Genomic DNA, 15,650 nt, shown 5'->3' with positions numbered 1-15,650 from the left:
ATGCTCGCCCTCTTAACCTCTTGCGTCTCGATTGCCCATTCATTGGTAATGATCGATGATCTCGGGGCTTGGTTTTGATAAGCTCGTTGGAAACTGTATAAGGCGTGGAAGGGCGAGTGAAATATTGAAACGTGCGTTTCCAAATGAAACGTGAAACGAGGTTACAGGAAAACTCGAGTCGCGATAGAATTCGTTTCCAAGAATTTCACGATGATGAAGAAAAAGAAGAAAAAGAAGAAGAAGAAGAAGAACAAGACAAAGAAAAAGAATAAGAAGAAGAAGAAGAAGAAGAAAAACAAGACAAAGAAAAAGAAAAGAAAAAGAAGAAAAAGAAAAAGAAGAAAAAGAAAAAGAAGAAGAAGAAGAATAAGAGAAAGAAAAAGAAGAAGAAGAAAAAGAAGAAAAGAAGAAAAAAAGAAGAAGAAAAAGAAAAAGAAGAAAATGAAGAAGAAGAAGTCATTCGATAATGATTTCTTTTTATTATTGGGTTGTGTGCACTGTGAAGTTGTCAATTTTTGAATAAATTAAAAGAAATTTAAATTATATTTTCTTTAGCATACTTGTTCTTTTATATCCTTAATAAGTTCTTTCTTTCGTATCATTCTAATTGTTGAAGCGAATTTAGAATATTATTTCTGCAGTTGAAGCGTATCATCGAAATTTTAGGTTAGCTTTGCAGAAGAAGATTCTAATCGAATAATTTAATTCACGTTTTTTTAAAAAGAAAATGAAACTGTATTTAGAATATCGTTAATTAATTAGTTAATTAAAATATAGGAGGAAAGTTGTTGTTGAATATCAATATTTATATAAATATTAATTTTCCCGTATTTGGATAAAAAAACGATGCCACGAATTCGTACACAATTTGAAAATGTGAATCGGGAAACGTAAATTTCACGATCTAATTTTATTCGCTATCGATAATGGCGAACGAAGATGAAAAATTTTATCAACGAAAGAAATATCGTGAATTCTGGCGAATAATCGCGAAAAGCAATTATTATCCGCGAATTAATTTATTCGATTAAAAAATATTACTCAAAGTAATTTAATGTTAATTTGTTTAAAAGAAAATTTTTTATCTCATTACGCATGTACGTATAACGTTAAATATACGTAATAAACTTCGTGTTTCCTTTTTTATACATTCCTGTATTATATCTGAATAATTATAAAAGTCAATCAAATATACAAAGCATGTATGTAATATGAAAATACAGAAAAATAAGATATATCTATACATTGATATAAATACTCTTGAACCGATAAAAAAATATTAAAGTTAACTTTTATCATAAATATTGTTTTCCATATTGTGTTTTCGCACACACATATTTAGAACAGGTTCGTTAGAAAAATTGCAGATAGGCCAGACTCTTATCTAAACGTTTCGAAAGGTCACCTTGATATTCTTCTTCTTTGTTTTTCTTTTTTTCTCTTAATAAACGTCATTGGATCATATTTCTATACTTTTTTTTTTTCCTTTTCGCGAAAACGTCGACACAAACTGACTAAACAACGATAATAAAAACGGAGTAATGAAGACGCGTTATCTCGTTCGATATCGTTGGCACGCTTGTTTTTTCTACAAATTTAAAAGACTCTCGCCACACACTCTCTGTCTCTGTCTCTGTCTCTATCTCTCTATCTCTCTCTCGAGCCTCCATGCGCAAAAAGTACACGAAACGGAACGAAACATATTCGGGAAAAAGAGAAGAAAGAAAGAAAGAAAGAAAGAAATAAATTCGAATCGCGTTCAATCAATTAAACGAAACTTTTATCGCGGCTTCGGCCCACCATACATTTCTATTGTTCCTTTTTCTCGAATGTCACGACACCGAGATTAAAAATAGCTTATTGGATGCCATAAACGTTTCATACGCGTGCTCGATGTGAGTCATCGAGCGCTGCACGTGTAGAAGAAGACGAAAAACAGTTTCTATCACCTACATACCCATTTGCCGAGCCGCGTGTGACAAGAATGCGCGAATTCCTCGATTAAAACTGTAACGAGACCGATGCGCTCCCTCTCGATCCTTCTTTGCAATTTCTTTGCGAATTTTATAATTTCCAACTAATTTTATCATCGACACGATAAATTCTCTTCCAAAACGCGAAAACGTAAATAAAAGAATCTCGCGTTTTTAATCGAGGGATAAAATTGATGAAATTTCGGGTGTCGTTTGAATAGGCGTTTCAAAGGAGAGAGAGAGAGATAGAGAGAAGGAAAGGAGTGGGGATGTTAATATTGCGGACACGTAAGGGGACGTGGCTCGAAGCTCGTGGCTTTAAACGCATGCAGGGAGGACGTGTTTCGTTTCGGAATTCACGGGCGATATTTCGAGTCCGTTCACCCCGAAATTAGATAATTCGACGATATTAAGAATTCACCGTTCGACTAATATAAATATATTAATTAATATAAATATATCAACGTGAAATTTTTAATCCGGATATATTTATCGATTTGTGAAAATTATTTACCGATCGTCGATATATAATTTCGGATAATTTGCAAAATGAAAATCTTTTTCGATCGTTTCATCGTTGATACTTCCTGCGCGGAGAGAATTGTCATTTGTCAACGTCGAGATAACAGATCTCTGCCGCTGTGTTGCACAACTTTTTTTCTTCCTTTTCCTTTTCTTTCCGTTTTTCAGTCCTATCTGTGTCTTACGACTTTGCGTGAATAATAGTTCGTGCACGAGAAATTATTACGCGGAATAGATAAACGTGTGTGTATAAAATAAATTTTACAGAAATATGATAAAATTCTGTGCAAGAATTTTCTCCTTCCTTTGCTTTCGATCGTGAAGGTTAATTTTTATTAAAGATTTACGAATCATTATATCTACGCAAGTCTTTGAAATATTTTCTTTGAAAATGGAATTCGGATAAGAGTGTTCTTCGATCGTTCTTGACAAATTGAAAAGAGATGGATTATCCCTCTGGCAATAAATAATTAAATCTAAAGCGACTAATTGAAACGACGTACAATAATAATAGAAAATTAATTTTTTTTTTTTTGAGATTATTAGATGATTTAGGGGATTTTTAGATGACAATATTTCATTATAATTTATTATTTCGTTAAAAATATGATTGAATGAATAATCGATGTATAAAAAAAATATACAAATATTTGGATAATAAGTGAAAAGAACGAAACAAAATTTTTCAGTTTTCTTTAAATATGGACTGTATTAAAAAATGTTGCTACGTAGTTTTATTCGAATCTGAAATCCTGAATGACTTGGGTAAAAAAATTGACAATCTATTCTAATAAATTTCTAATACGAAGTAATTAATTAATTTTAATTTACAAAAAAGGAAAAAAACTTGTCGAAAAATTGCATATTACGATAAAATTGAAATTTAAATGCTTCTTAATTTATAGAATATTTCTATTGATCGATCTGTTTATATTTCAACGTGTCATTGATACGCACTCGATTATTTCTTATAAACTTGAGAACGAATCTTCTTCAATTAATTATTACATTTATTCGAGCCGTGCTGCGTTAACACGAGAGGCAAACTAGTGTGTCGATTTAAAGGCAGAGGGCCACCCCTGTCCATTGCGTGACGGATTCATTTTTCTATGCGCATGCTCGAACGTTAGAGGTGGTCACGAGTTTGAGAAGTAGATGAAGTAGTGGAGAGAAGACGAACAGTTGGAAATTTATTGCATCAATTTATTTAGGAATCGTGACGATTGGCAACGTGATATTTTTACGATAAAATTAAGATCGATAATTAATTATTAATTGCAACAATCCTTTTCAATAGGGACGATGTGAGAAGGTGAGAAGAAGGAACGAGTTTGTATTCTTACGTCCTCTTGTTCAAGAAATTCTAACGTTTCGTTAGCGTTGAAGAGAATTACTCGACGATTTGAAAGGATAAATATACACAGTGTTTACTACCTCGAGTTTCAATTTAAATTCAAATTATTACCCTCGTCGTCTCTCTCGCGAATGAATTTCTTTTATTTTCTGTCAGATTTGCGTTTACTTTTTTAATTTCGATAGATAATATAAAAACGGTATCGCAAAATAGATATCTATTAAATATTTACGTATCCCTCGCTTTGAGTCTTAAGTTTAACGATAAGTGTTGGATTAAAAAAAAATATAAAAGGGGAGGAGGAAATTAAAATTAAATAAACGATTAAATGTTATAGATCACAAAAATTGAAATACAGATAAAAATATTATTGTCACAGATGGGGGACGAGAAATTTTAAATTCTTTATAGCGCGGAGAGTGAATAAATATTTGTACTTGTATTTTTTCTTCGAGCCTGATTATTTTCTCAATTGTTATTATAATTGTTAAGAATTATTCTTGGGGATCGTTGTTATCGGATATAATAAATTATATTAAACACTTTTGTCGTTCGAAATTTATATTGTTTCAGGATTTTTTTAAAATTTAAAAATTTTTAATTAATATTTTTTTTTTTTGGAAGAAAAACTTGTTGGTTTCGAGACATAATCCTGTATTATATTAAACGTACGCGTGTGTGTTGCGCGTTTTGTTTATTTATCGTTAATTTTTTATCAATATTTAATTTGATATCTAGGCAAACGTTCCACGATTGGAAACAAATTAATGACGCCTCGTAAAATTCACGATTCATAGCTTAATTAACTCGTTTGAAGGAAAACGGGTTTGAAAAATATTGCAATGACTACATTTTAATACAATTTTTGCCTGCCCCTCGTTAAAACACCTTTACTTTATTACCTCGAAAAATAATTGAACAAAAAGCGAAGCTTAAAATTATTCAATCCACGTTTCAACTTTACTACTTTAATCTCGTCGTATACGCAAGGGTAAAAACGTATCCTTATTATTTTTATCCAATAATAAAAATTGCAAAATTATATTTCCTCCGTTGTTTTCTTATCTCTATCTTTTCTTTTTTTTTTTCTTCGAAAAATCTGGAAGATCAGAAGAAACTATTGCACTATTATCGAAATAATCGTATATACTTGAATAAAAATTGCAAAATTATATTCCTTGTTGCTTTTATCGATACAAAATCTGGAAGATCAAAATTATTGCACTATTAACGATCGTATGTGATTTGAACATTTTTTCGTTTTATTTTTCATTCGTGAACGAATCTTATTGATCAAATAAAAATTGCAAAATTATATTCCTCGTTATTTTTTTTATTTTTATTGATATAAAAACAACTATTGCAACTATTAACGAAATAATCGTATATTTGAATATTTTTTCGTTTTATTTTTCGTAAACGAATTTTATTGGTTAAATAAAAATTGCAAAATTATATTTTTTATTATTCTTATTTTTTTTATTTTTATCGATATAAAATTTGGAAGCAACTATTGCAACTATTAACGATCGTATATGATTTGAATATTTTTTCATTTTATTTTTCGTGAACGAATTTTATTGATCAAATAAAAATTGCAAAATTATATTCCTCCTTATTTTTTTTATTTTTATTAACTATTAACGAATTATACGATTTGAATATTTTTTCGTTTTTTAGTCAAATAAAAAATTGTAAAATTATATTCCTCGTTATTTTTTTTTATTTTTATCGAGATAAAAATCTGGAAGCAACTATTGCAACTATTAACGATCGTATATGATTTGAATATTTTTTCTTTTTATTTTTCGTTCGTGAATCTTATTGGTCAGATAAAAAATTGCAAAATTACATTCCTCGTTATTTTTTTTTTTTATTTTTATCGAGATAAAAATCTGGAAGCAACTACTGCAACTATTAACGAAATAATCGTATATAATCGATTTGAATATTTTTTTCGTCAAATAAAAAAATTGCAAAATTATATTCCTTTATTTCCTTATTTTTTTTATTTTTATCGTGAAATAATATACGATTTGAATATTTTTTCATTTTATTTTTCGTGAACGAATCTTATTGGTCAAATAAAAAATTGCAAAATTATAATATTCCTTCTTATTTTTTTTATTTTTATTAACTATTAACGAATTATACGATTTGAATATTTTTTCGTCGAATAAAAAAATTGTAAAATTATATTCCTTTATTTCCTTATTTTTTTTATTTTTATCGTGAAATAATATACGATTTGAATATTTTTTCATTTTATTTTTCGTGAACGAATCTTATTGGTCAAATAAAAAATTGCAAAATTATAATATTCCTTCTTATTTTTTTTATTTTTATTAACTATTGACGAATTATACGATTTGAATATTTTTTCGTCGAATAAAAAAATTGTAAAATTATATTCCTTCATTTCCTTATTTTTTTTATTTTTATCGTTATATAAAATCTGGGAGCAACTACTGCAACTGTTAACTGGAAACTGTTTTTCGTGAAAACGAAAAATCTTCGCGCGAGAAAATTGGCGTCGAAAAAAGATTCTTTGTAATAACAGGTTACGAAGCAAGTTACGGGATCGAGGGTGATCATTATTGGGTGATCAATTTAAGGTTGCGATTGTGGCTCGCGCTTATCCTTCATCATTGACATTACGATCGCAAACATAACCTCCTTAAACGAAAAAACACCGAAATTGACTGTTCAGTTTAAAAAGAAGAAGGAAAAAAAAAAAAAGAAAAAAAAATCTTCGTCGAATCCCTGGCTGTTCTCTTAATCCATTCACGTGTTATCGATATTTTTTTAATTAACCGTGAAATTGTTATGACAAATTACGGGGAAGGGGGGGGAGGCAATTTTAGCAACGAGCGATTGAAATTAACGCGAAGGAACACGCGGCCATCTTCTTATTAAGCATCCTACTTTCGATTCCCTCGAACGGATATAATAAATTTTCAATATACACTTTGGATGCGAAGTATTATTCGTAAAAATGTATGGTGTAGGTTATTAAAATTAAAAGAACAAGTTTTTTTAATTAGGTCAGATTATATTTCGATCGGATTTAAGACGCGAATTTATCTCACAAGATATTTTCTTCAAATTATGATGAATGTATTTTATATATAAAATAAGATGGTGTTAAAATTAAATTATCTCGAGTCAAAAATATTATCGAGAGATTATATTTAAAAAAATATAATTAATTTTATTATTACTTATAATTTGTTCTAAAAAAAGAAAAAGTTTTAAAATTATTAGAGTTTTAAAGAGTTAATCACAGATCCATGTTTTTTTATTGGAAGAGATAGCGGCAAGGAACGAGCGGTGATAATAAACACTATCGACGCTTTTCATTTAATAACATTGATATTGATATACTATGTAATATACGCATCTTTTTACGAATGTCATAAACTTGATAGCAACGAACATAACATTATTTTTATCGTAACAGTTGATTGCTAATCAGTGAACTTTTAATTATTAGGTAACACGAATTACAATATCTGTTGCATATAGCTTAGATATCACTTAGTTGTTAAGCGTGTTTACGACTCTTGGAAAAAAAAGAAAAAAAATTCTTTATACTTTTAAACAAACACATTTAATGCGAAGGATGCTATTTTTTGAAACAACAACGCAAATCGTTCAAATTGTAATTACTTTCGCAATAATTTTATATCGTAATAAAAAAATTATAACGAAAATATTAATCTGCCCCTTTTTAACGTACGATGCGATTTTGACCACCTTAACCTTAAATTGATCGTGGAAGCGATGCGCATGCGCGAAACGCGGACGCGTCTGAAACGTTGGAAAAATGGACGCGAGTTGATTGACGCGAAACGGGAAGTCGAAGGATCGTTTCCCTTCTATTTAACCGCGGGGAAACGCGATTCATAGGCATCGAGAAACGACTCGCGGTTTAACGTGACATCTGGCGCGAGACCGAGCGAAATGTCAGCCCGATGAATTTGCATCTCCTAAATGCCACTGCGTGAAATCGGTCTCGCGAAATTCCTCGCTCGATCGAAAGTTGCTTCTTCTTTTTCTTTTTCTTTTATTTTTTAACACGGTAAAATTTTATTTCGAACGAATTACTGACTGAGGAAAATTAACGATGGTTATCGATTTTTATATAACACTTCGATTCAGGTAAGGTTATGTTTTCTAGATCAATTAAAGAAGGGAACTCGACTGGTCACGGTTTGGACGGTTATCGTTTCCAACGCAAAGCGTGCGTTAGGTTAGGTTAGCTTCAATATGACTTCGATACATACGTAAACAAACGTATTTATACTATTCGAACTGTTCGCTGTTGAACGTTAACGCAACGTTGAAAAAAATAAGTTAAAAATAAAGTTACTTTAACTAATTATTATTTAACTATTAAAATAATATTTATTCGTAGCTTATTATATTTAATCTACTTTTCACGTAACCTTGACTATTACGATTATTCGCAATTATTATTACATTTAGAACGTAATAAACAAATAAATTATTGAAGTTAATTATTTATGGAATAAATTATTTATGGAAATGTAACTTTACTCCAACTATTCAATTCTCCTTGTCATTGTCAAAATGTCTATTCTTAAATATATATTCTTACATGCTGCCATCTTTTTATCTCCTCCTTGATGGCAAACGGTATCATCAAAAAAAAAGAAAACACTTTCTATCCAACTTAGTATCTTTCGATCTATAAAATAATTGTGCAATCCGTATTCGCTTCTATAATTAATAGCTCGATAAACAACGATTATTCTTAGTACCCTTATCTTGCTTCTTACGATGCCTTTATTTACGATATTATGGACGACAATCCATAACTCACTGTTTATTGACCAATTAATCGGGGATGACCCGCCTCCGTTTCCTTCTATTCTATTCAATCAACTATGTTGTTGTTCCACATAAATAAGCGAACGACACGAAGTTGGCGTAACGTTACGAAATGAAATCGAGGATACGATGCGGGTATCGCGACCTAAAAATCGATTCGATCTCGCATCCAATGCAACCTGGGCTCCCCCCTCCCCGCGGACGGGCTTCCCTTCCTTCGTTTTTTCGCCGATAATGATAGCTCGACCGTCGACCGTGTGCGTGTGTATTTGTGCTCGATCCACGCATGCGCCATTCTCTAGTAATTTATCGCATCCACCGTGAAACGCGAACGATATATAAGAAAAATAATTTTGAAAGGATCTTTAAAGGGACTCTCTCTTTTTTTTCATACATATATACATATATTTTTTTTTTATATAAAAATATTTTTACTCGTTGCATTCTTATTGATCGTTTAACGTATACACGTGAACGATACGAATAATTTTGAAAAAACAATATTGCCAATAATTTTTGTAAATCGTGCACACTGGTTAGGGAAAATTATATATATATATATACACGTATTTTTCGTAGTTTTTTTAATTTTATCGCGTTTCGTATTATCGAGACTTCGAATTATCTCGAATTATACGACTGTAACTTTGATTTACACTTCGAGTATTTCGGTAACGAGGGAGAAAAGGAGACGAGTATATTTTCTCTATAATTTTTGCAAATTATACAGCGCGGCAAAGTTTGTTAGAGGGAATTATATTCTCCCCTTCTTGTTTATCGTTTCATTTTGCATTTCGATCATTATTTCCCTCCCCGCGACATTAATTAACTCAACCAGTGTTTCAACGACAAGCTTCGAAATAAAAATTATTCACATTTTTTTCTTTTTTTTAACGTTTTCTATTAAACGGAGGAAGGAATTTTGATTTAATTCGCAAAACCAACAATTATTTCCAACGCGCGAACATTCTATGATCGTATCGATTTTCTGGCGTATATAAATAAATTTCGACTGGAATAAATTAATCTTAGCTAGCCAACCGCTCGGTGGTTATCCTTGATTCACTTTTTCCCTCTCTTTAAATTCTAAGCCAATTTGATTAATAAATTGTACCGTAAGTTTATGTACGTAGCAATTTAGAAATATCGCGTTATCTGTTGCGCCAACATTCCCTCCGATATCTATGCAAATTTCTTACCCGTGTGTCTATAATTTTCGACTCTGTATTACACGAATTTTTCAATCCAGAAGACAGAAATTTCCTCTCGATTTTATACGGCAATTAATTTTATTAAAATTCCGTCGGCGAATAAAAAATATTCACGTATGTATAATTAATATTTGCTAAGAATTGAATTTCTTGTTAAATTAATGGAAATATAATCAATGATTTTTCCACGCAAGCTTCGAGTTTAAAGATATACTCGTATTCATGATGCAAGATAGAATCAGCTTCTGATAAAATATTTTTTCTCAAATATTAAATTCTCTTTTAATATTTCATCGAGATCCTTTTTTTAATTCTTAAGTCCGCAAACGAGAAAGAATTTTCGAGGAATTTAAGAAATAAATTTTTCACCGGCTGATAAAGAAAATTTGTTTTGATTAATTCTAAAAAAGAAGAGAGAGAGTATTTTTATCGGATCAATTGCGAAAAGGATTGGAAGTTATTCGGAAAAGTAGGTCGTGTTTCAGCGAAAGGTTGAGTAACAATGATATCGGTTCAATTTTGTGGCCACACTCGTTCCCGATAAAACCTGCATATCTGTCGTGCGTCGCCTGTTTGGTGTGCACGCGGCAGATACATAGATTGCATCGTTAATTGCACAGGTGTCGAAGCGATAACAAGGTTAACAATCCTTTAAGACCGTTGCCCGATTCGCGTGACGCGTCGTCGGGATCGAAATACTTGATCTTAATTGAAAGTCGTTTTCCTTCTTTTCGCCGAGCGAAAAAGGACGAAGTCGAGGTTAGACACCGAGTCTTCTTCTGAGAATGTATTTCTAATTTTCATTTTCTGTATTCCAAATAAACGATGATAAATGTTAATTAGAAAAAAATCGAAGAAAAATGAATCGTATTTATCTAAGATTTCTTTTTTTTTTATTACACGAAATAATCTTATCTTTGAAAAAACAAAATTGGCGATATTTATCAAAGAATTTATATAATTTATATATATATATATATATATAAAAACATTTTCAATTATGATAATTGTAATATTTCTTGTAACATTTTTATAAAGATAAAAAATTGTTTTGACACGTGCGATGTATTTTAAATGCGATTCAGGATGAAACGGAAATTAATATGTTTTCATCGAGTGTCTGACACTTGAAAAAATTTAAAAAATCAATTATTTCTTGTGAATTTTTTCAGATGGGAAAAATTTTTCCATCAAATATTAATATAATTAATAATATAATATTGATGGAAGAATCCGTCAAATATTCCTTTTCGTTGTAACAACGAATAAATATAAATATATAAAAAATTAATTCGGATCAAAAGCAGATTAGGATTTCCTTTCCCGCAGAATTCGAGGAAAAAATTTATTCAAAAATTCGATCGATATTCCGATTGATAATTTTTCAGAAGAAAAGGAAAAGGAACGGTTAAATAGCTCGATAGCGAAATCCTCGACCGATTCGAGCTACACGATAAAAATTGAAATCGATTCTTTTCAAGGGTCAACGAATCCCGACAAGGTAAGAGCAGAAGCGAGACGTGCAATGGAAGCAAGCATGGCTGTCGCGTCTCGCGTCCTTCTTGAAAAGAAACGCGTATACAAGCGTGGATATTCAGCGGGCATCGTACGTTCTTTTATCTCTGTTTCTCTCTCTCTGTCTTTCTCTCTTTCGCTTAGATCGACTTCTCGAGCATGGAGGGGAAAAAAAACGAGAGAAAAAACGGAGGAGAAAGATGAACGATAATCCTCGCTATTCCGAAGGAATATTAAACGAAGACAGACTGAGTGGAAATCGAGAACTTTAGGCGAACGAGAATGCCCATAATGCTTTCTAAAAACTGTTATTTATCGCATTCGCGACACACGTATCTCGAGGATCTCGTTTCGGAATTTATCGCACAATGTTTACCTCGGCTTCGACTGGTCATCGACGAACACATGGATAGCTTGACACCGCAAACGTTTTGTTGATTTTCTCTCGAGTATTTTCTGCAGAATATTTATCGTTCCTTTTTTTCACTCAATAATTTTGTTCTTAAGGAACAATTTTATTGCTATCGAGTACCAAGAATTTGTAACGAATAATTTGAACGATATAAACTATCCGTGTTATTTCGATAAAATATATTATACTTTATATACAATATATATCGTACGCGTCCGTTTAAAAACGTATCCATCCATTTCTTCAAGCAATCCTTATGAATTTATTTTCCAATTTGCCTCTGGAATTTCGAAGCCTCTTATGGAAGAAATCGATCCTAAAACGTAATTAGGTATCGGGGTTTGGCCGATTATTGGCACGCTGTGTATATCGCCAACTTGCGCAATCGTGCCGCACTCTGAATAACATTATTTACACGTATCCGGAAAACACCTGCCAAGAACTGTTCGTGATTTCATTATCGCCCGCGTTGTTTCGTGATGCGTCATTTAAAGAAGACGGAGACGATTTTGAAAAAAAAAAAACAAAAAAAAACTCTTCACTTAGAGGGGAGGGGAAAAAATATTAGAAAAATTTTCGCAAAGTGCGAGTCTTTGCGGGAAGAAATTTTTTTTTTTCTTGCATGTTGAGAGTTTATTTGGCCAAGTTTCGAGAATAATTTCAGATTCTCGTTTCGAGGAAAAAAAAAAAAGAGAGAAAAAATTGTTATGATACAAACTTATGTAATGTAATGAATGAAAAAAATTGATGATTATTTTTCTTCTTTTTTTTTTTTTCCTATCCTCAACAAGCGTTACGCGATTTGTTTAAATAACCAATGAAACGATATCGTTGCACGATTGTGTAGTGTTCATTAACTTCCTCGTATTATTAATAATTCAATTTTCAAGGATTTACAATGAAATATCGAGTTTCATGGATTTATATTTTTAAATCGAGGAATAATTAAATTATATTCCAATCTTATTTACATTTTATTAAATATTCAATTCTCGTTGTGGTTTATGCTAATGCATTTATTAAACGCGGGGAATAGAATATCATTCATTTCGATATTTTTATACAATATACGCGCGCGTAATATCAAACGTGGATTCGATTAAAAGAAAAAAAAAAAAAAAAAAAAAAGAAGAAGATAACGATGATAAAAATTTATTTAATTTAATTCCTGGTAGAATTTATATCTCTTGTTGCCGATATTTCAATCAGGAAAAAAAAAAAAGAATTTAAAATCCTGAATTTAAAAAAAAAATACACTTGTACGAAGTCTAATCCAAAACTTATTCCAAATAAATTTAAAAGTATGTAATGTATAAAAAAATATATTAATTACGTTACATAAGTATAAATAACGAATTGACAAAAATCGTTGTGTTATTTTTATTATCCTTATTATGATTGTGACAGTTATGACAGTTGGCATCGAACTGTCGCATCGTATCGATTCTCTATCGTTGTACACATCTTGGTAATGAAACCGGTTCAATTGAAATTCAAAGATTCGTCGTATTCTCCATACAAGTCAAAATCACTAATAAACATCTCGATTCCGATTAGATAATTTGAGATCGAATTGCTTGATCAGTTACAACGCATCATCGATTTAATTTAAAGTAAACGAAATTAAAATAATTCGATAAATTTTATAATGTTTTTTATCTATATCGAGATAAAAACTTCGAGTATGTGTATATTCTTAGAAGATTATCATCATTGGTTGGTATCTTTTAGAAATTTCTTTTCCTCGTTTGTTTAAATTTGTTTTGAAACTGCGTTGCGATTATATTATATAAATTTTATTTATTTAATTTAAATTCGATATTTAAATTGGACAAAATAATCTAAAATATTTCCGTCATTTTTGTCTACGTTTATATACATTTTTTAAAAAAACGAAAATCTTTTATTCTCAAATTGATATTCACGAAGTTGTTTCATTAAAATCAAGTATACACCATTCCCCATAATTTTTAACTCGAAAATTTACATAATTAAAAAGAAATCTTGATATTTAAACATTCGATTTTTATAATATTAATATTTGCAATATTTTTAAATTGAGAAATATCCGCAATAATTTCTCTTCGAATGTAATATTATGCATTACATTTCCATTTCATTATAGCGATTGTTTGAAAAAGAAGAAAAAAAACAAAATCCATATCTTTTAATGACATGGACGTTTCAAAGAGATTCGAATTATTTTTTTATTCAAATATTTGAAAATTCCATCGGAAAGTAAATATTGTATATTTCGATTTCGTAATAATAATAATAATAATAATAATAATCAAGGATCGAAATAAACTCGTCTCTTTCGATCGTACGGAAAGGAAGAAAGAAACGGATCGAATGAAAACATCAGTTCGAAATCGAGAATGGAGCATATCGATCGATCGAATGTTCGCGCAAGCCAACAGGTGTCTTCGCGTAAAAGCACTTTCGATCTTAACAGTTACCTCTCTCTCCCCTCTGACAGCCGGTCGTACCACTTCTCTCCGGCTTGTTTCTCTCCCACGGCCAGCCACGATGTCAGAGACCTTTGCCCCAATTCACTTTTCTCTTTCTCTGCCACGAAGGTTAGCCTCGAATTGCCTTATCGGTTTCATTTCCCCGCTTCGTCGTCCCACACCTTTCGCTTTCCTTCCTTTTTCCTCCTTCCGAGGCTGAACGCGATTCACTGCTCGTATTCACTCAATATTCGAACACTGGTCCCGTGTCTCAACGTTTCCTTACGATCACTGTTAACCAAGTTCACCCGACGCTTTCAACATTTACGATATTTCAATATCACGACACGCGATATTTCTTTTAGGCAGAACGATTTCGTTTAAAGAAGAAACGATCGATTTGGAGCATGGCCGCTCTTTGACGTTTTCCACGCGCGTTTGACGAGCCTGTTCGAGATATCGAGACTTTGGTTAACCGATCTTGCGCACGCGCGGATCACGCGCAAAACTCGCTTCGAGATCGAGTTACAGTATTTATTCGTCATAAGCTCCCAGCTAGGAACCAGCTACGAGTATACTATAGCTACTTATTAGGAATAAGAAATTCTAACCAACAAACGAGGATCTCGTAGAGGTTAGGCAGGTAACGAAGGACGAGGAGGCATTGAGAATTGAAGTATTTATAAAGAAATTTACGATGTATATTTTCGACGTGAAGTTGGTCGTTTCGTTAATTAAATACGAGAGAGATTCGTTCGTATTGGTGAAAATGATTCTCGACCATTCGTGAGAAGAATTCGAGCATGCAACGAATGAGTGAGTGTTGTGTATTTCTAATTGTGTACCTACGTCAAATGAACCGTAAAAGAAAAATTGATCAACTTTTTTTGGTCTGATTTAAAATCGTTTATGAGTTCTGTTTCAAACAAAGTTCATTCGAAAAAGATTAAAAAGTAAAATCTACTCGGTAATATTACCAAAGTGAATCTTAACCTTAAAACATAGGTTAATTGGCGTACGTATTTACATACTTAAAATTATATTATTTAATACTTGTTTTTTTTCATATTTTGTTTTTATTTTCTCGTAAATTTAATATTTTAAGTATAGAAAAATATAAAATTCAAAGGGATAACCTTTTATTCTATAATTTTTACGTAATAAATTTTTATATTTTCGATAGAAGCTTGACTAATATATTTGCATTTAATTGTAATAATTTGAAAATATCGCACGGATTACGATAAAATTTATCATTATACATCACCATTAAATTTATGTGATACTTTTTTAAAAAAATATATATTTGTCGATATTATTACGTATATATATATTAATTTAATATAAAAATAATCGCAT

The 15,650-nt window shown here is 31.0% G+C and overlaps 1 protein-coding gene across 1 annotated transcript in view; it reads right to left on the bottom strand.

Annotated features, from left to right (window-relative positions):
* LOC100576700 (class A basic helix-loop-helix protein 15) overlaps positions 1-14,709 on the bottom strand; it is a 152,615-nt gene extending 137,906 nt beyond the window's left edge. Inside the window, exon 1 of the mRNA XM_006558554.3 lies at positions 14,301-14,709. The gene's annotated coding sequence lies outside the window, so the exon portion shown is untranslated. The remainder of the gene's footprint in view (positions 1-14,300) is intronic.
* Positions 14,710-15,650: the final 941 nt, after the last annotated feature.

The sequence above is a fragment of the Apis mellifera genome, linkage group LG1 (genome assembly GCF_003254395.2).
Source record: "Apis mellifera strain DH4 linkage group LG1, Amel_HAv3.1, whole genome shotgun sequence".
In the NCBI taxonomy this organism is placed as follows: Eukaryota; Metazoa; Arthropoda; class Insecta; order Hymenoptera; family Apidae; genus Apis; species Apis mellifera.
This window is presented reverse-complemented; position numbering and strand designations above follow the sequence as displayed.